We start from the raw sequence: 20,998 nt of genomic DNA, 5'->3' as shown, positions 1-20,998 counted from the left end.
GAGTCATAAATACATAGATAATTATTGTCCCCATGTATTCCGGGCACAGTCACTGATCTAAAAACAATCTAGAGTCTGTTTACTGTAAACATAATGTAGTTCTTTGTACATATGTATGCCAGGGCACACTCCAGGACTTGCAGTGCCCTGTAATGTTTTCCACATGGGATATTACACCATGGCAAGCTGATGTACTGGCTTGCGGTGCAGTAGCTTGCTGTATAGACAAGCCATAACTTGAGACCTCAATGCTATGCTGAGGACTAGGGTAGGAAGACAATCTGTTCACAAGACATACCACTTCTAAATATATTCTAATGTACAAGATGTATTCAGGACTGATTCTGGTGCTAGCTCATTGACTCTAGGATTTTACATTAAATTTTAAACCCAATTAATCACTGCTTGCATAACTTTATTGGTTGAAGTGGAAACTGCTCTTGCATTCTAGCAAATAACTCATCTGACCTCTGGTGCCCTGTGCTTAACAAGTTTGGCTCCGCTGAAGCCGGTCTCAAATTTCCAGTTAACTCAGGCTTGCTTGAAAAGTCCACACAATACAGATATTCAAAATGCTTCTAGGGTCCAGCTTAAGTCCTGCATAAAGCCTTTCTGCCCAACAGAAACGTTGCTCTCCCAGCACCTCTTCACTATTGGTCGACCTCCATGGCCTTTCTGTGCTCGCATCTTTTCCCTCTATCTTCAGGCCCAGCAGGAGCCTTCTTCCTCCCTGGAGTGTTGACAGACATCCCACACCAACTCAGCTGTCTGCCCCATGTAAGGCTCATGTGCCTTCCCTTAAACCCAGTTGGGCAGAAGGTAATCAGACCCAGTGCTCTGGACCCTGCTTCCTTTCTTGCAAGGGCCAGTCACTCTGGCATCCTTCAGTGAACAAGTGCTTGGTTTTTGTAAGTTTTTAAAACAACTTGTAGGTGGAAGGCTCACCAAGTGAAGTGACAGGTGTGTCCAATAGGTGAGCACACACTGCAGTCTTAGGGCAGGCACAAGGATCCCTAAACTGGACATTTTCCAGTCTAAGGCTTTGCCAGCAAAGCTTAAATGTAGGCCAAGTTAGAAGACGGGGAAAAATGATAGCCCAAACTGAATTGGCCAAGTCAGAAAAAGCCCTTGTGTGGATATTTATAGCAGAAAAAACTGCTTTTGCTGCTATAGTTTATCTAATTCATGGAACTGGTATAACAACTGTTACAGGTGAAAGCTGTCTTCCCACTAAAATGGTTTGATGGTGTAAGTATAGCCTAGATAAACCTTAAATTTGCCTTTTTTTATATGTGACCTGAATGATAATGCTACATGTGGAATTGGAATTCAGGTGTATGTGTAGGAACAGGGAAGTACTGAAATTGCATATCCAATCAGTTTTTTAATACACATTCCTAATATTTGACACAGTCTAGAGGTGAAAGATTATTAAATAGGACACAACACATTAAAAGGACCAACTTAGTAAAAGCTTTTCTCTGCTTGCAAGTTAATAGACATGCAGGCTGTTGTGAGAAATCCAGAGTGAAGGCTCCCTAGATCTCCGGTTTTTGATAAACCGCTGTTATACCCTCAGTCCTGTTACTAAGGAACTGAGACACAACAGTTGAGGATTTTCTGTCCCTGTTCCACAGAATTCCAGCATACAAATCTGATGGCAAAGAATTCCCTTTTTAGGTTTTTTGTACAGGAATATTCTGGAGTTGATGACATGAACTTGGACACATGTTTGCTAAAAATATGCAGGCAAGGCAGCCATACTCTTAATTTCCGCCAGAAGATGAAAAGTTTGTACTGCTGTATTCATTTTGAGAGAGATTCATTGGATCAGATTCTATTGAAAGCTGTAATGGGAGGCAGAAATTACTCTTCCCCTAACAATGTTGTATTACAAAAAGGGGCTATTTAAAAATTCCTAGCTCAGTGCAGCTAAATACTTGATCTCTAGGCTGCTAGATGAAATGGCCAGGCAGGTCAGAGCACTGGCAGCTAGAAGAAGGTGTACTACACAAGGGCGAGAGAAACTGTTGCTTCAAAGTGGCAGCTGTGTCAACTGCTTTGCAACTCTTCTCACTGAGGGGATGGAGGCAGTGTTCTCCAGTGTCACACTTGGCCACTGCTGCTGCAGCATCACAGAAGAACTAATGTGTGGTGCAGCAGCAGGAACAGGCCAAAATAAAAGGTTTTAACACTTGGGTTGAAGAGGGCGGTGTCAGGGGCGGATGAGAGTTTTGCGGGGTCCAGGGCAGCACAATTTCTCCGGGCCCCCCTTTGGAGAAAAATATAGAAAAAAGGCATCAAATGCACAAATTGAAGGCTATCTTCATATTAAATGTGAATTGGGTAAATTTGATAAACTTAATTTTGTTGGATAATTTTTATTCTAATTTATATTGTAATTCATTTTTAAACAAAATTCTGCATTAATAAAAAGGGGAGGGATGTCCAAATGTTGAGCAAAAAAGTCTCTTCCCTCCCTCCCCCCCCCCCCCCCAAAAAAAAAAAATCATGGCACCTTTAAATCTCACACACTCCATCCCTACCAGACACGGCAGGGCAAGAACGTCCCAAGTGGCTTTCTAGCTGAGAAACTGAAAATACCAGACATTTTACTGGTCCGGTATTTTCTGGGTTTTTTTACCTGACAGAAGCCATAAATACTGGACTGTCAGGGCCAATACCAGACACCTGGCAACCCTAGTCCTAACTTGAGCCTGCATTTACAATAGGCCAAGGATGTAAATTGGGGGATTTTAGCCCCTTCCCCACTTTGGAAAAAGGTCATAATGGTGGTGGTGGGGGGAGGGTTGTAAATCGGGCTATTATAAAGCAGGGGCCTCCTGTATCTGTGGCAGGGTGGGAAACTTCTCCTGGGTTAGGGGCCACTGACCCCACAGAAAAATCAGCTGGGGACCACACAAGTGGGCTGGGGACCAGCTGGCCTGGGGCAGGTCTGGCCAGGGGTTTGGACTGTGCCCCAGGGCAGGGGACTGGGGTGCAGGGTCTGGGAGGAGGGTTATGTGGGTGAAGATATTGGAGTGGGAGTGGCTGGGGGGCCACATACCTAGAAGCACTGCTCGTCTGTTTCTCCCACAGGCGCTGCCTGGCCATGTGCTGGGGGATTAAAAGCCTGAGGGGAGCAGTGATTGGTGGGTTCTTGCAGCTGCCATTTTCCAGGTCCGGCCAATGGGCTTGTGCGGGGGAGCAGGAGCGGCCCCAAGGGACCCTCCACTGCCGATTCGCAGCTCCTGCACCACAACGGGCCCCGCCATGCTGGTCTGTTCTGCGTGGGGGCGGGGTTGTTGCTGCCTTGCGGCCGGACCCGACCAGTGCGGGGTTTGCTTGGACCGCTGCTGCTCCTGCGTGGGCTGCCTGCTGCCGTGGGGGTGGGGCTCGATCTTCCAAAGTGCCACATCGGGCTCCCACGCGGGCCCAGGCTGCCGACCCTGCTCTAAGCAGGGCAGATGAGAGTTTTAAAACACCAGGCGCGGGGCCCGGGGCAGCCGCCCTGCTCGCCCTGCCCGATATCTGCCGCTGGGCAGCATTCTGCAGCTATTTCAAATGTCTGCTGTGCTTGGGCTGGTTTTTCAAGGGTTCTATTACTGTTGTGCATGACGTGGGAATTTGAACTGTTCGTAGAAATGAGAGGTAGAAGAGACCCACTAAAGCAGTGGTTCCCAACACTGCCCGTGGGCGCCATGGCGCCCACGGGGCCATTTGTGTGCGCCTGCCAAGTGCTCGGGGCTGGCCTGGCCCCGGGCACGTGGTGCATGCGCTGTGCCGGAGCTGGCCCGGGCGCATGGTAAGCGCCGGCCCCAGGAGCGCCGCGAATTGGCCGCTCATGGCCCGGGCGCGCAGCACTTGGGGGGGGGGGGGAGCGCCGGCCCCGGGTGCGCGGCGCTTGCAGGGGGGTGGGCCCCCCCGAGCACGTGGCTATGGGTGGGGGGACTGCTCCTGGGCGTGTATGTGTCCCCGTCCTCTGGCGCCCTGCAGGCGAACGGCCACGCCCCCTGGCGCCCAAAGCCTCTAAAGGTTGGGGACCACTGCACTAAAACATCTGGGCCTCCCTTCTCCTGATTGCAGAGTTGACCCTGAAGATAACTTTTGTCCTGTCTAGTTTTGAATGTCTCAAGTATTGAGGCTTCCAATTCTTCCTTTGGGATACGATTTCATAGTCCCGTTCAACTGTCAGCACAAGCACAGGCTTCCTCTTTGCTTTGGGAGTGCTCAGCCTCTGCTCTGGCTCAGGTCTCACCCTCACCAGTGTTCCCTCTAGAATCTTTTCCATCCATGTGCAGAATGCATTTTATGTGCACTGATGCACATGTAAATGTGCACCACCAGCAGACACAAACAAAAACCAGACCTGCTGATCAGCTGGGCGGCGTTTGAATCTGAGTGGCTGCACAGGTGTACAGCTTAGTGAACATTGGTCCCCACCTATCCCATCTCCTCCTGCCAAGTTCTACCCCCTGCTCCTCCTCCCAGTGCCTGCTGCATGCCAAGGAACAGCTGAAGGGGGGCTTCAGGGTGCTAAGCACCCACTAACTTTTTTCCATGGGTGCTCATATCTGTCAAGATTTTTCACAGTTTTTAGCCTAGACTTCCTTGATGTCTTATAATCCACACCCCTGAGGAATCAACCTAAGTACTAGTGTGGACAGTGCTGTGTTGGAGGCAAAGTTTCTCTTGCTAAAATAGATACCCCCTCTCATGGAGATAGAGTTGTCCTATTGGCTTAACTCCATCTGTTGGCATAGTCACCAGAAATGCTCAAGTAGCACAGCTGCATTGGTGCTGCTGTAGTGCTTCTTGTGTAGACCAGCCTTTGGGTAACCTCATATTTGGATCACTTCCATACCCTGTACTCCCATGAGGCATAACAAATTTCAGAACACTTGGTATAAACATACAGACTTTAGCGTGCTTAATAGTTGTCTTTTGCACAAGAGGGGTTCCCCCTCCTTAGCTAGAGCATCAGTGTAATGCAGCATAATCCTCTGAGGTGACATTGCTTTCCAAGAGAATTCTGTGGCTTGACACCAGAGACCTTGTCCCGGGTGTCGCATAGAGGCAATGCTTGAAAAAGTTACCAGCAAGGATCTAGCCCTTTTCCTGGAGCACTTCCTTGGGTCACCTTTAGCTCCCTCCTGCTTTCCTGTCAGTTAATATCATCCCCAGTGTGCTTTTCTGGGACTGCCCCTTGAAATATTGGCCAAACAGGTGTGGCCCTGAAGTGGACATTATGCAATTGGTGTCTGCTCGGGTAGTTCTCTCCTTGCAAGCTGGTGAGAGTCTGTCTCCTAGCTTTTGTGTTCAGTGACTCCTCCAGGGGTCTACAGTGTGTTTATTTTTTTTCTGCCATTTTACCTCATTGAAGATATTCATAAAAGTCCTTGCTTCTGTCAATACTCATCTGGTTAGGTCACCCAGCCTCCTAGACAAGGAGCTGCTGCTTCTGCTCATTTTAAAGGACAGAGTCTGAGGTGTGGTTGCCACAGGCAGTTGGACTCATTTTTGTTTTACGCCCTCTGTGTAAACTAACCTTATTGACTTTTCCATCACCATCGATCTTACGAGGAGTGGCCTGTCAGAAAAGCTGCCTCTGCAGGGCTACGTCTGAGAGGAAAACGGGGTTTTACATTTCTCACCCGGTAGCTCAGTAGCATGAGTCCAAATTAACCCTCCCAAGTCCTATTTGTGATGTCACTCGCAAGGGCTCCTCAGTCCCACACTGGCCTTGGGGTGTAGAAACTTTTCACATCGTCAGCGTTCAACCAGAAGTCACTTAGCATCTGTATCAGCAGCAGTGAGCTCATCAGTGAACGGGGCTAGTGTCCCCCAGTATCAGTCACTGGTGAAGCGAATCCTCGATTTTGGGCTCTAGATATGATACAAGCTTACTGGGATCCTCCCTGGGCTTGTTCCCCTACCCACAGCTCAGACTCAACATGGGATATCCTTGCAGCTGCCATTGTTGCGTCTGTGCTGGAGCAGACCTTATGTTTCCTTCTCCAGTAGGAGGAGAGCAGGAAGTTAGGCCAGAATATTATTCCTGCTCTGGGGCTGGGGGAGGAGGAGAGAGGCCAACCACGCCCCTGCTTTGTCCTTTTCTCACCCCTGCTCCAACCAGTCAGAGCTGTCTGGGAACAGGGTCTGCTTTCAGAGCACAGATGCTGGTGTGTGGAATGTTGGTCTCAGCCCTAGGTGCTGAGCCTCTCTCCCTGCTCCCAGGATAATTTAAGTTAGCAAACAAAATGTACAGTCGAGCAGAAGGGAAAGTAGGTAGACTTTATTTACTACATTCAGTAAGTTGATTAGATTTAGGAGTTAATTGCTTGGACAAATCACAAGACCTTTCCCAAGCAGCTGCTATGGGCAGATTGCAGAACTGAGCATGAAGCGTAGTAGTCAGGAACATAACAATTATAAACACTTTCTAAAATGATTAGTTTCTAACAATAAAATTCCTGCCAAACTGAGCTGAGTTTTGAGGAGACTGTCCACAGGAAACAGTTTTACATTGCTACTGCAGGCCCCGAAGAATGGAGAGGGAACAGAGCTCCTTGGAAAGTTTAAGAAAAGTTGTCCTTTCAGATTCTATCAATAGAGCGTCTGAACAGCACTGAGTAAGGAAGATGGGAGTGAGAGGGATAAATTAATTGTCCTTCATCTCTCCAGCAGAATGAGCTGTAGAGGAGGTGGTTCCAGGGTATTAAAAATAAAAAAGCCAATGCATGTATGCTGAATGCCAGCTGTTCTGTTATATTCCTTTAAGATATTTCCACCTGGGGAAATAATTCGTTCCCCACAGCTAATGAAAAAGGGAATATGAATCTATCTTCTAGTCCAGTCCCCTGCACTCTAAATAGGACTAAGTATTATCTAGTCTAGGGATGTTAACGTGTATCCGTGTATGTGGTTAACCAATGAGCCTGGGCTAATTGGTTAACCCTCACAGTTATTCTCAAAACCGCACCCCCCCCCCCCCCCCCCCCAGCCCTGCTGCTCTGTATCAGAGGCAGCAGCACGGGGAAAGGCGAGAGGCAGGAGCCATGGAGCTGTCTCCCACTCTGCCCTATCCTGCTGCCTTTGAGTTGACTTGACTTTGAATGTGTTAGCAAATGTTGACTTTATATTGGTGACCAATAGTTGCACAGGAGTGCAAACTCCATTCCATTAGAACAAGCTCAATATTTTCTTTCAGCAGAGTAGCTAATGGAACTCTTAGATGTTCAAGAATACCCTGGGTTTCTTCCCACTCGCTAATTCTTAAAGCTTTATTCAATCTTTTGACCTTAACTTGTGGAATTTGCACAGTAAGGTGTATTGCCAGTCATTTACAGGCTTCTGTTTGATGTCTTAAGATAGTGTTTAAACATACATCTAGTGCCAGACTGTTTCTGCTTGATGCATGTGCAGTGAAAACAAGTTTATTTCTGTTAGAGATCTATTTTTATACTAATCTGCTTGACGTAGGACTTAAAGACATTGGGCCTTGGCAGAGACTTGGTTCCCAGCAGTTAAGTGCTTGTATTGTTCAGAAAAAGAACTTAATTTAGATGAAAACTAGAGTTTTACTGTGCTGCCACTATGGATGTGAAATCCCAGTTAGCTAGTTAAATTGTGCTGGGGAGCCGGCAGCAGGAACCAGCCTCTGGTCCTGGGTGTATGTGAAGCTCCTAACTGCCAGCCCCCTGCTGTGCATGGGGGATCTAGGGTGCGCTGGCAGCAGGCGCCAGTAGCCGTGCATGTGGCAGGGCCAGCTTCTGCTCCTGTCCCCTCTCCTGCAAGGCTTCCGGCAGCAGGAGCCAGCAGTTGTGACCATGGACTTATATTCTTTAGGGAAGAGTGACATTAAATAGCTTCAAGGCTTTTCCTCCTTGTATTGTAAAAGTAAAATTGGGATGGACTGAGCAAATCTAAGCTTGAGGCGAGTCTGAAACTTTGCTCAAGTGTATTTGATTTACAAGAATGAAACAGAAGGTATTTTTACAGTCATTTGAAAACCAGCTGTTTGAATATCCTGAAACTGACCTGTTAGCCTGTTAAGGACTAATGTTTTACCTACTTTATAATATATAGCTTTTAATTTACAATTCCTTTGCTCACAGGGGCTTCTTGAGCATATGCAGTTCAGCTTTTTCTTAACATCCAAAACTTTAAAACAACCCAATTTAACCAAAAGAAGCTAATCTCAAATGGCCGCACATCAATTTAAAACCAAGGCCATTAGGATCTGAACGCTTTGTATGATTAGGACACTTTCCTTTTCATTGTGATTTAATGGTGTAATGATTTCATATTTTAAGTGGTTCTTCTGGCTGTCCTACTGTTCTATGATTAGCTGAGTTCTGATTGCTGGTGCAGTAAACACTGGCTTTCCTTGCACACTGCAATTCAGAGACTGGCTTAGTGCGAGGCTGATCTCATCCAAGGTACGTTCAGCCTTCTGCAAAGCTGAAAAATCTCCCCTGCCTGCCTCTCCCTCCCAAAAGCTTCCTCTCTGAATCATGGCAGATACATTGATGCAGTGCAAAGGGCTAGATTTTAAATTTGGAGGTAAGGTAGTCATCTTTCAGTGAATACATTTGTAAAAGCAGCAGTTAAATGATTGAATAATAATATCCAGTAAAACTGGATGACATACCGTTTGCCAAAGTGTGTTGTGGTTGTAACCATATAGCTGAACGAACTGTTGCATTCATTCTCTTCAGTCACACTTTCAGTAACCTCTCCATTATTCTATGAAGTGAAATTTCACTTACTTTCTTGGAGCCCCCATTTGAATAGTTAATTTTCAATAAAATCTGGATCATTTAAATGGGGTGTGCTTATTTTGCTTTACTGTTTTGCAGCCAACACCTGGAAGAATATTTCTCTGGCAAAGTTCATAAGTCTGTGCTCCAATTGACAGAGGTTTTTGATCATGTAAAAGGGCTGGCTTGTTCTAGAGAGGCTCACGTTTCATACCTAGGGCTGCATCATGACTTTTGTGGGCCCTAGGCACTTTTGCCTTTGTGGGCCCCTCCCACCATAATATCCAGGGCTCGACAAATAATGCAATCTACGCGCTCGTGGCAAGTAGATTGCAACCCGGAAGAGCTGGGTTCGGGCGAACTGCGCATGCCGTGGTTCGGCGAGCCCTGAAATATCAATATTAAAAATTATTTTTGATATAACTTTAAATACGTCAACTTTTTTTTTCCTGTTTTAGGCAAAATTTAATAGATTTTCGTGGGCCCTAAAAGTTTCATTTTTTTCTTCTGATTTTAAAAGAATTAAAACCTTTTCGTGGGCCCCTAAAAGTATCATGGGCACTGCACTGTTAACTATCTTATAGTTGGGTGTAAGTGTGAAAATCCTGCTGTTTGTGATAGGAGCTACTGCTGTCCTCCTTCTCTATTCAGTTTTTAATTTTTTTCCATCAGGAAAGATACTACCTCAAATTTTCACGCCCTCTCTGTGGTTCTCAACTGGTGGTTCATGGTGACTTTTTTGGTGGTCCACAGGAACATTGTCCAAAGTCACACAGCGTGTGATCTGTTAGTAAGAAATACATTTCAAACCAAAATGTTCGTGGTCTACTTTTTTTTAATCGTGTCTCAAAAAGGAGGTGGTCCACCAAAATTTTTTGTTTGGCCTGGTGGTCCGTGGCCTGAAACGAGTTGAGAACCACTGCTCGTGAGGGAAGTTACACAAGAAGGAAAGAAAAGGCAAAATGCAATGCAAATGAGTCTGAAAATCTACATGTAAAGGAATTTATATGCAAAGTTATATTCTTTGATTTGGTTCTTTTCTTCCAATCATGTACCTGCTCCCTATGTATGAGGGAAAGGATGAATAAGTCACTCAGTAATCAACTTAGCTAAAACTCTTCAGTCATATGAGTCTCACAATGAGGACCCTCGTATTGATGTTTTGGGCTTCCCTCTAAGCAGTTACTTTATATGCAAGCTGACATTGTCCAGAAGTGAGAAAAGGACAGATTAAGTACACTTTAACATAAAATCTGAACTCCATTTTATGCCCACTGAAATGACTGATCTTATATATTTCAGTATCTGGACCTATTTGGTCTTTGATTTATTTGCTGAAACATGCAAAAGGGTGTTGATTGTGATCATGTTCTCGGACTCATTCTCTCGCCTCGCTAAGTTGAAATAATATCCAACTTGTTGGAGTCTGTAGGCCACTAAACCCACAACTATGGATTTTGAAATGGCACTGAATCGGTTTCATCATTGGTGGATTTCAAGCCGGTGACATAAGACCTAGGATTGAAATAGACTTCAGAGAAAAAGCGTAAGTGGAACTAATGAAGACCTGGATACATCAGCAAAATGCAGGACAATGTAGCACTTTAAAGACTAACAAGATGGTTTATTAGATGATGAGCTTTCGTGGGCCAGACCCACTTCCTCAGATCAAATAGTGGAAGAAAATAGTCACAACCATATATACCAAAGGATGCAATTAAAAAAATGAACACATATGAAAAGGACAATCACATTTCAGAACAGGAGGGGGATGCGGGGGGGGGGGGGGGAGAGGAAGGAAGGTAAGTGTCTGTGAATTGATGATATTAGAGGTGGGGAGAGTGGGATGTTTGTGAGTTAATGGTGTTAGAGGTGATAATTGGGAAAGCTATCTTGATAATGTGTAAGATAGTTCAAGTGTTTGTTCAGTCCTCTTTGGAGAGTGTCGAATTTTAACATGAATGACAGTTCAGAGGATTCCCTTTAAGTGCAGATGTAAAAGGTCTTTGTAGCAGAATGCAGGTGGTTAAGTCATTGAGAGAGTGTCCTTTCTGGTTAAAGTGGCAAGAAACTGTTTTCTCTTTGTGATCTTGTCTGATATCTGTTTTGTGGGCATTAATCCTTTGGCGAAGTGTCTGAGATGTTTGTCCAATGTACATATCAGACGGACACTTTCGGCACATGATAGCATAGATTATATTTCTGGATGCGCAGGAATATGTGTTCTTGATCTTATAACTCGGTTAGGTCCAATAATGGTATCAGCAGAATAAATATGTGGACAAAGCTGGCAACGGGGTTTGTTGCAAGGGAAGGTACCAGGGTTGGTATTAGTGTGGTATGTCCTGTGGTGGTTGGTAAGAATCATCTTGAGGTTAGGTGGTTGTCTATAGGAGACTATGGGTCTGTCTCCCAGAGCCTCTTTGAGTATGGTATCCTGTTCCAGTATAGGCTGTAGTTTATTGATAATGTGTTGGACAGGTTTAAGTTGGGGGTTGTAGGTGATGACAAGTGGTGTTCTATTGTTGGTTTTCTTGGGTCTGTCTTGAAGTAGATGGTTTCTAGGTATTCGTCTGGCTCTTTCAATTTGCTTTTTTATTTCTCCGGGTGGGTAGTTGAGGTTTATAAATGCTTGGTAGAGACCCTGAAGCTTCTGGTCTCTGTCAGTGGGATTAGAGCAGATGCAGTTGTATCGAAGGGCTTGGCTATAGACGATGGATCGTGTGGTGTGTTTTGGATGGGAGCTGGAAGCATGTAGGTAACTGTATGAGTCGGTGGGTTTTCTGTAGAGAGTGGTGTCTAATTTTTCATTGTTGATTCGTACTGTGGTGTCCAGGAAGTGGATTTCTCGTGTAGAATGGTCCAGGCTGAGGTTGGTGGTGGGGTGTAGGTTGTTGAAATCTCTGTGGAATATCTCCAGTGTGTCTTGGCCATGCGTCCAGATCATAAAGATGTCATCGATGTACCGTAGGTAGAGGAGGGGTGAAAGGGGACGGGAGTTGAGGAAACGTTGTTCTAGGTCAGCCATAAAGATGTTAGCATACTGTGGGGCCATGCGTGTACCCATGGCTGTGCCGCTGATCTGGAGGTATAAGTTGTTCTCAAACTGGAAATAATTGTGGGTGAGAACAAAGTTACATAGGTCTGCTATCAGGTTGGCAGTAGTGTCCTCTGGGATAGTGTTTCTAATTGCTTGTAATCCGTCTTCATGTGGGATGTTGGTATATAGAGCTTCTACATCCATGGTGGCAAGGATGGTGTTATTGGGGAGGTTATCGATGTTTTGTAGTTTCCTTAGGAAGTCAGTAGTGTCTCGGAGATAGCTGGGGGTATTGGTTGCGAAGGTTGTCCTTTTCATATGTGTTCACTTTTTTAATTGTATCCTTTGGTATATATGGTTGACTATTTTCTTCCACTATTTGGTCTGAGGAAGTGGGTCTGGCCCACGAAAGCTCATCATCTAATAAACCATCTTGTTAGTCTTTAAAGTGTTACATTGTCCTGCATTTTGCTTCAGCTACCCCAGACTAACACGGCTACATTTCTATCACTTGGATACATCAGTGTTCCCTGTAGCTTTTTTCCATCCACGTACGGCATACGTGTTATGTGCACTGACACCTTTCCTGTTGTGCATCCTCAATAGAAAAAAACCTCCCAGATTTAATAGGTATTTTTAAAAAGTTACCAAATGGATTATTACTCCAGAGCAGGTTAAGCATTTTAGAATTCACTACTGAAAACTAAATTTCAAGTGCAAGAGAAATAAAAACTCAGAAATGCACAGGCCAGTCAAAACCCTAAAATCACACTTTGAAAGGATAAAATTACAGAGAATAACTGTGCATTGCAGGAAATACCAAGTAGTAACAAGCAATAGTACAAGTATGCCTTGAGTAGAGTAAGAGACTCTGTATGTGGAGGTGGGTAGGTGACACTGTGTGTGTGGGTGTGGGCGAGAGAAAAACAGTGTGTGCTGGCTGCTGCTGGTTAAGTTTCTGAGAAACCCTGTCTCTCTAAGACACTTGAAACTCTCCTGCTCTGTACCTGAACCCTGTTGTCTGCCCTTGCCTATCCTGCAGAGATGGGGTACATGGGAGGTGAGAGACTGAGAAAATCTTGAGTTAAAAAGGGCACTGCCTCTTTAAGGGACTCGCCCTTTAGTGTAGCCCTCAGACCATAGTAAAAGTCTTCCTGAACTAGGCTCTGTCCCCCTCCTCTGCTCTGAGAAGATGGGAGACACAGGGAGTGGTGGTGGTGGTGGTGGGGGGAGAGTGTGTGTGACTCACAGACTGAGAGCTGGCTGCTGGTAGTCTGACAGTGCACTGTCTCTTTGGGTATGTCTAGACTACATGCCTCTGTTGCCAGAGGCATGTAGATTAGACTACCCGGCATAGGAAAATGAAGCGGCAATTTAAGTAATCGCCGCTTCATTTAAATTTAAATGGCTGCCGCGCTGAGCCGACAAACAGCTCCGCAGTCAGCTGGATGCTCCACGGTCAACATCAAAGGCATTTGTCTGTCGACCTCCCAGGTATGCCTCCTGGGATGAGGCATACTTGGGAGGTTGACAAATGCCTTTGTCGACCGCGGAACATCCAGACTACTGTGCTGAGCCGACAAACAGCTGATAGGCTCAGCGCGGCAGCCATTTAAATTTAAATGAAGCGGCGATTATTTAAATTGCCACTTCATTTTCCTATGCCGGGTAGTCTAATCTACATGCCTCTGTTGCCAGAGGCATGTAGTCTAGACATACCCTTTAAGGAAGACAGACAGTCACTCACCATCCTGACTGTAGCAGCTCCAAGTAGTCCTGAGCCACACTGTGTGCCACACCCCCACCCCATTCTCTCCTGCTCTGTGGAGTTGGGGTACAGAGGCTGAGGGATCCCCTGGCATCAGGACTCCCTTCCCCCTTATGCTGCACAGCTATAGGAGGGTCCCTTCTGGGAGCAGCTGCAGGACAGAGCAATGTTGGCGGAGAGGTAACTGACACCTGTTGGCGGCAGCGGGCACTCTGCTAAATAGCTGAGCAGCATGTGAATCTCCTGTGTGGCTGCATAAGTGTCCAGGGAACACAGCACATTGCGCCTGCCAGATCCGCTCAAAGGGCTCTCAAGAACACTTAGCTTGAGTTGGGTTTCGAAACTGATGAGCTTCTCGCTGCTTTCTGAGCACATTTTGAAAGACAAGCACTTGGAGCATTTTGCTCATCTCTGAAGTGTAATTTAAACTGTGAAAAGAACCTTTAATTGTTTGGCTAGAATCATAATTTAGTTTTATGAATAATAATGTAAACACTTTCCAGTAACGTCTCATAATGAAAACAAACTGCATTTTCACTTACAAAATGTGAAGTGTATTACTTAGCAGAGCCCAGTTATAATGGCAGAAGAGTAGCGTGTACAAGTAATCAGAGAAATAAGAAATGCCACTCCTACTGGTTATCAAAATTATTAGATGAGTGGGTTCTTCTCTGCTTGAGATTTAATCCAAATCATTTGGGGTTTTTGCTAGTGGCAAGTACAAAAGTGCTCTTCCTCTGTGCTCTTCCTTCTCTGATTTCTGTTCTGTTTTTTCTACATCTTCAACATATAATCCCAAATGGCTCCCATGCTGCTCAGGATTCAGTGTACTACTTATTTCCTGGTGAGATACAGGCGCCATCCTCGTTACCTGAAATCGATTTGAATTCTTCTGCATTAACTTTTCTTTATGTAATTTGGGCTTCAGTGAAGTATCAAGTAAATACAAAAATTGCTCACATGCTTCTGTGAAGTGAAAGAGGCATGAAAGGTAAACCGCAAGAAAGCTGCAGGCGAAGACCAGGTCACTGGGGAAACACTGCAAGTTTGCTGTGAGACAACTGATAAAATTGCTGAACTCTTCAACAAAGTATGGGACCATAAAAAGCCTCCTGACTTTGGGAAAGGGATTCTAATCAAATACCAACGTGAAATGACCTGATTGTAACACATGTTCCTCTACTTTTAGCGATGGGTAAAGTTGGTGATACTCTGTGCCTCAACGCAACTCCTGACACCCACGTATTCAGCACTGTCATATCATTGATATGTTTTGTACCGAGTTTGCCCTGAGGTATCATTCCAAATGTCTTGATATGCTGAACATTAATATCACATCGGTATGTGCTTTCATTGTATTTGAAGTTACTCGTGTGTGTGTGTGTGTGTGTGTGTGTGTGTGTGTGTGTGTATTGAATATAAATATAAAAAATAAAATGTGTTACTGAAAGATACTGTGAGGTTGCAAACACCTCCCCCTTCCCCCCCCCCCATCTTCTCCCCCCCCATGGAGCCTTTCAGGTACAACAGTGAAGAAGCTAGGCTATTGGCATGGTCTGTTGACAAAGACAATAGACTATGGGAAAGATTTGTCCTCAGCTGGGAACTTTTCAACCAGCCTGTGAAGAATGGGTGCTGTGACTCATCGAAGTATGCAAGGGCATGTGACCAAGCCACAAGATGCTACAATCCATTTTGGTATCTGTTTTACCACAAACAGGGCAGGCAACCTGGCTTGAAACAAAGTGGGTCCTGCCAGATGTAGAGACTATAAAAGATGGGGAATGACTTCTCATACCCTCACTCCTTACACAAGAAAACATCTGGAAACACCCGATGAACAAAGACTGAATGTGGGAAGTTTTGGTCCCAGGCTAAATGAATTTCTAGCCTGGGTATAGAAACTTGATGGACTGTTTGTATCATCAGTCAGGGTGAGGATTTCTATCAGCAATCTCTATCTAGTATAGCGGGCTTAGTTTGCATTTTTCTTTAATTTCCTACGTAGTCTGCCCTGATCTGTTTGCTGTCACTTTTAATCACTTAAAATCTCTCAGCAGTTAATAAACTTGTTTTATGTTTTGTCTTAACTAGTGTGTTGGAGTGAAGTGCTTGGGAAAATTTCAGCTCACCAAGCAATGGCTTGTTACATAACTGTCACATTGAGGGGGAAGCAAACTAAATGAGCGTGCATTGTACAGATTCTTGTGCAGGGTAAAAAAGTAGAATTCTGGGTTTATACTCAAGTGCAAGGCTGGGGAGCTGGGAAATTGTCTGGCCCTTCCATTGTTGATCTAAGGGTGGCTTAAGTAGAGCACTCAGATGACTCAGTTGGAGGTGTGTTTCTACTTGGTGTTGTATGATGATAATCCCCAGAGTCCCTGGCTGGGCTGTGTATCCTCAGCAGAGCAGAGTGGGAACAGTCAACACAGCTGACCTGTCAGTGGGCACAGTAGTTCTGATAGCTTCCAGACTGCAGCTGGGGGGTCAGCCCACTTCATAAGCAGAATAAAGGAAGTGGTTGAGGCAAAGATAAAGAAAGAGCAGGATGAATTTCAATCCAGAAGACATTGTCAACCATATTTTCATCTAAGAATTACTGAGCGCGCACTGAATGGCAAGAATTACTCACCATAAACCTCAGAACTTAAAAAAAGCACTGGAAAGCCTCTGTCACAATTCATTCTGGAACATCCTGAAGTATTGTTGGTATGCCAGCAAAAATAATCATCACCGCTTTATATCAAGGTGCAACGTGAACACTGGAGTAAATGTAGGCTTGAGCAAGTGCTTCAGTCTATTAGAAGACTAGGTCTTGCAAATGATGTAGCTCTTCTAAATGACAGCTCAGCCATCATGCAAGGCTGGAAAAAAAAATCCGGGCTAATCGTTGTGAAAGATCCATCCCAGCAACTACCAACTTGAGCATTTTGTAAGAAGGCAAAGGAATACAAGTGAGTCAATGTACATATCTTGGCAGGAACATGCAAATGAATGGGGATGTCCACAAGGAAGCCTCACAAATTGGCAAGGCAGTCACTGTACTCACCAGCTTAAACAAGATTTGGTTATTGAAAATCCACAATTTAAAGTCAACATTTGAGCTGAAGGCTCATCATTTTAATTCCCTTTTGTTGGATGGATGTGGAAACTGGAAATCCACCAAAGCTACAGACTCTAAATGCCCATGAAAGCTGATGCCATAGACAAATACTAGGTATTAAATGGAATGAATCCATGCTCCATCCTGAGATTGATCAGTTAACTCCTCATTTCTGAAGCTATCCGGAAAAGATGGAAACATTTGAGACATGTTTACAAATGAAGCCAGAGTGGAGAGGGCTATTTTACTGAATACTACAGATGTCAAATCCCGTGTAATTAGTTAACGGGTTAAATGATGCTTCTGGCCCCATGTGAGGCTGCTGACTCCCAACCCGTGTTGACTGGGAGCTGCTAGCCCTGTGGGAGGGCTGCTCCTGACTGTTAACCATTATCCAGTAAGCATCACCTTACAACACCATTAAGAGTGATGCTTACTGGGTAACCAGTTACCCGGTCACATTCCTGCTACATCCTGGCACAGTCTTAGACAAACAGTGTTGATTGTAGTCGATATTTCACTCCTGAGGATTACCGAGGCTGAATTGAAGCAGCTCCTGCATGTGTGTGGCTGCAGATCAGGTCTTTGTGCTGCAGCCGTCGGTGGAAGTAATTGCTGGATGGTGTGTCAGAGTCCTACCACAGAGGAAGAAACAAGGCAGTGCTCCAGAAAAGCCTTTGGCAGAGAATTACAGATTATTTTGAGGAAAGTTTCCTAGAGAGCTGAGTGGGAGGGTTCATGGGACAACCGGACGTGCACAGACCAGCTGTTGCACAGGGGACCCCTGTCTAGCTGTACAGGAGAAGAAGCCGATAGCAACTGTAGCTGTGTTGGTTATTTCACTACCTCTGCTAGTGGGATTACAAAAGGAGTACATGGACAGATGTGTCCCTGCAGTATAGAAGCAGCATTGTAATTTACCAGAGGTTCCCTCCTCTGCATCAGGTCAGCACAGCTGGACTGCTGGGAGTGGCCAGAGTCTGCTTGAGTCAAAAAACGTCCTGGCTTGTCATGCCACTGGATCACCCTGTTGCCAGTCCCCATCCTTCTCCACTTGCTCATCCAGCACAGCGTCCTTGGGGGTTCCTCTCTTGGCTATTCTCACCCCTAATGTGTCCATGGAGCTCTGGGTGGTGGAGGTAAGTTGCTGTTGAGGATGGCATGGAGCTCCATGTAGAACAGCTTCTCTGTGACAGTTGGCCTCCCTTGCCTTCTGGTATGCCTGCCACAGCTTGCTTTTTTTTTTTTTTTTTTTAATGGCACTGCTGTATGTCCCTATCATAGTCCTGGTCTTGCGTGCTCCAAGTGAGCTGGGCATAGATGTCAGAGTTCCTGGGGCTCTCAGACATTTCAAAGTGGAAGTGCCGCATGGAGTCAGCAGGGATCCCTGCTGGCCCCAGATTCCATGCAGCCTTCCAACTTTGAAATGTACAAAATCCCCAGCTGGGCTCTTGGTATGTTTCAAAGGTGGAAGGCGCACTAGTCCTTATTGACTAATCGAATAGTCGATGGAAATTCCATTGAATATTTGATTAGCTAGTTAATCAATATTTAACATCCCTAGTGTGTGATTATAGCTAATCAGACTGTGCAGTAACATTCTAGTACCAGGGTTTGTTACAAAGGAGAGGATTCGTTACCTAAAAGTAGAAGGAATATGTTGCCATAGGGACTGGCCACAAGAAGAGCTCAGTTCAGAAAGTAAGTGGAGCACTGAGATGGAGAGGAGAGCCCATGATTCAGAAGAGATTGTTATGGCACAGTAAAAAAAGGTTGCTGAGGCCCCATCTGGAATATGATGGGCAATTTCAAGCACTATTTATAGAGAGGATATGCAAGAATGGTGATAGGGCATAAGAGGGTAATGAGAATGATGCCTCAGAAAAGAGGTTAGAGGAATTAGATGAAGGTACACAAAATGGATACCACAGTAGTCAGAGGATAAGAGGCTCATAAACCAAAAGGGCAAAGAGAAAGGTACTTCAGGTTAATTATATATTAAAATGTTCTTTGCCAGTGTTTGTTTAAATATTTTAATGCTTCTAATTTACATTTCTCATTTATACTCTTTTCACATGGACAAGTCAGTTTAACTTTCTGCTTATGTGCCCGGACCATGCTGCAATTCTGAGATTTAAAAAAGTCCTTGAAGCCTTTTTAAAAAAAAAAAAAAAAAAAAAAAAAGGAAATATGTAACCGTAGGTCTTGTCATATGATGAGGTGTCTTTAAAAGCACCTGCTAAACAGAAACTTTAAATCTAAACTACTTGAAATTGCTAAAAAGATGAGTCACTAATAGGAGTTGAAGAGAAAACATCCATGCACAGATTAATGTTTGGTATGGACTCCAAAATACTTTAATAGAATCTGACACTATGAATATAACCAGTTTTGTCTTTTCTCTAGAAAAGTCCATATGAACCATTACTGCCTGTCCTTTTAATATTGGATGGGAGAAAGGAGCTAAGGAGACAGCTGTGCTAATTGTATTATGTAGCCTTGAAACTTCCCGAACACGTTGCCAATATTTACTGTATGCAGAAGAGGGAAGTTGTATGTAGAAGTGGGAATTGTATCCACTGCTGCCCTTTATTTGTTTGCAACATTTTGGCTATTCTGATAATAGGTTTAGTTTTTGAGAACATCTCATTGAACTTTTGAGATGGCTGATGGATCTAATATTGCTCTTGTGCTAATTCCCAGAAGCTGGTTGTGCAGACAGCTGTACTTGTTCAATATAACAAGACGTAACACAGCCTATTAAATTGTTCAAGTCAGTAAAACTTAGAGTCAAATCGAGTATGAACTGGATTGTTGAAATAAAAACAACAGTGTTAAGGGTCTTTCAGTCTTATGCTAGTGACAGGTTGGCATGATGACAAACTGAGAAGCTCTGGAAATGAGAAAATAATGTTTATGGTAGAAATCAGATGTGTTTTTGGATACTCTTTATCCTAGCTGATGCTCTTTAAATAGGGGAAGGAACACAAGGACAGGACCAACATGACTGCTGTTACTCCTTCCTTCTCCTGATACTTTTGGGCCTTTTCATTTTGATGCTGAAAGGCATCCTGACCAGCCGTGAAAGAGGGAACCAGATGAAATTGAATCAGTAATCCCATCAGATTTATTGCTTGGCAAGACACCTGCTAAATGAACAGAGAATAGAAAGCTATTAAGAATCCATAGGCTGCATAGTGTCAAATGTCAGGCAACAGCGACTGCTAGATTCTTTCTAGCATAAGTAAATTAGGCTTGTTATCCCAACTCTCTTCATCTGGAAACCCACATCTGTCCTAGTTCTGCCTCTGTCTCTCCCACCCCCTTTATAGTCTGTTACACAGAAGGACGGACTAAATGATCCCATTTCCCATTGGTCCCTTCTGCTCTTGGAATCAGTATAATCTATTGATTTGTCTTCTGCCTCTTCTATTGCCGTGAATCTACCCCCCCCCCCCACCCGCCACTTCTGTCCTATCTTCCAATATCCATTGCCACTCTTCAGTCTCTTCCCAGTCTGTTTTCTCCTGCTGCTCATCTTCAGTCACTTGGTTTATTTTTATTACCTGTGCTGATTCCCCAAGATCAGATTCTCCGAGTCTGAGTCTGCCTCTGCCTCTTCTTTGTCCCTACAGCACCTTTGGCGATTTGCTTCTATGTTGTTGGTACCCAGCAAGGGACCAGGGGGACCTGCTGGGAAGTTAGAGTGAGTGCTAGTACAGTCTGCTAGGGCCAGTAGAGTGCCCCGGGTAACTCCAGCTGTGCACATTGAGATGACCCAGTCCTTATGAATGACGTATGGCTGGTCTTTGAAATAGAATCTTAGGGCTGGAAGAGACCTCAGGAGTCATCAAGGGTATGTCTAGACTACATGCCTCTGTCGCCAGAGGCATGTAGATTAGGCTACCAGACATAGGAAAATGAAGCGGCGATTTAAATAGCCGCTTCATTTAAATTTACATGGCTGCCGTGCTGAGCCGACAAACAGCTGATCAGCTGTTTGTCGGCTCAGCGCGGCAGCCATGTAAATTTAAATGAAGTGGCGATTATTTAAATCGCCGCTTCATTTTCCTATGTCTGATAGCCTAATTTACATGCCTCTGGCGACAGAGGCATGTAGTCTAGACGTACCCTAAGTCCAGATCCCTGCTCAAAGCAGGACCAATCCAACCTAAATCAACCCAGCCAGGACTTTGTCAAGCCAGGACGTAAAAACCTCTAAGGATGGAGATTCCACCACTTCCCTGGGGAACCCATCCCAGTGTGTCACCACCTTCCTAGGGAATGGTTTTTCCTAATATCCAACCTAGACCTCCCCCGCGGTA

General features: G+C 44.8%; 1 protein-coding gene across 9 annotated transcripts in view; it reads left to right on the top strand.

The window, feature by feature from the left end:
- CSNK1G1 (casein kinase 1 gamma 1) overlaps positions 1–20,998 on the top strand; it is a 160,587-nt gene that overhangs the window by 83,308 nt on the left and 56,281 nt on the right. The window lies entirely within an intron of this gene.

Source organism: Pelodiscus sinensis, chromosome 14, assembly GCF_052426305.1.
Source record: "Pelodiscus sinensis isolate ZL-2025 chromosome 14, ASM5242630v1, whole genome shotgun sequence".
In the NCBI taxonomy this organism is placed as follows: Eukaryota; Metazoa; Chordata; order Testudines; family Trionychidae; genus Pelodiscus; species Pelodiscus sinensis.
The sequence above is the reverse complement of the archived record's forward strand: the minus strand, read 5'-3'. Positions and strand labels throughout refer to the sequence as shown.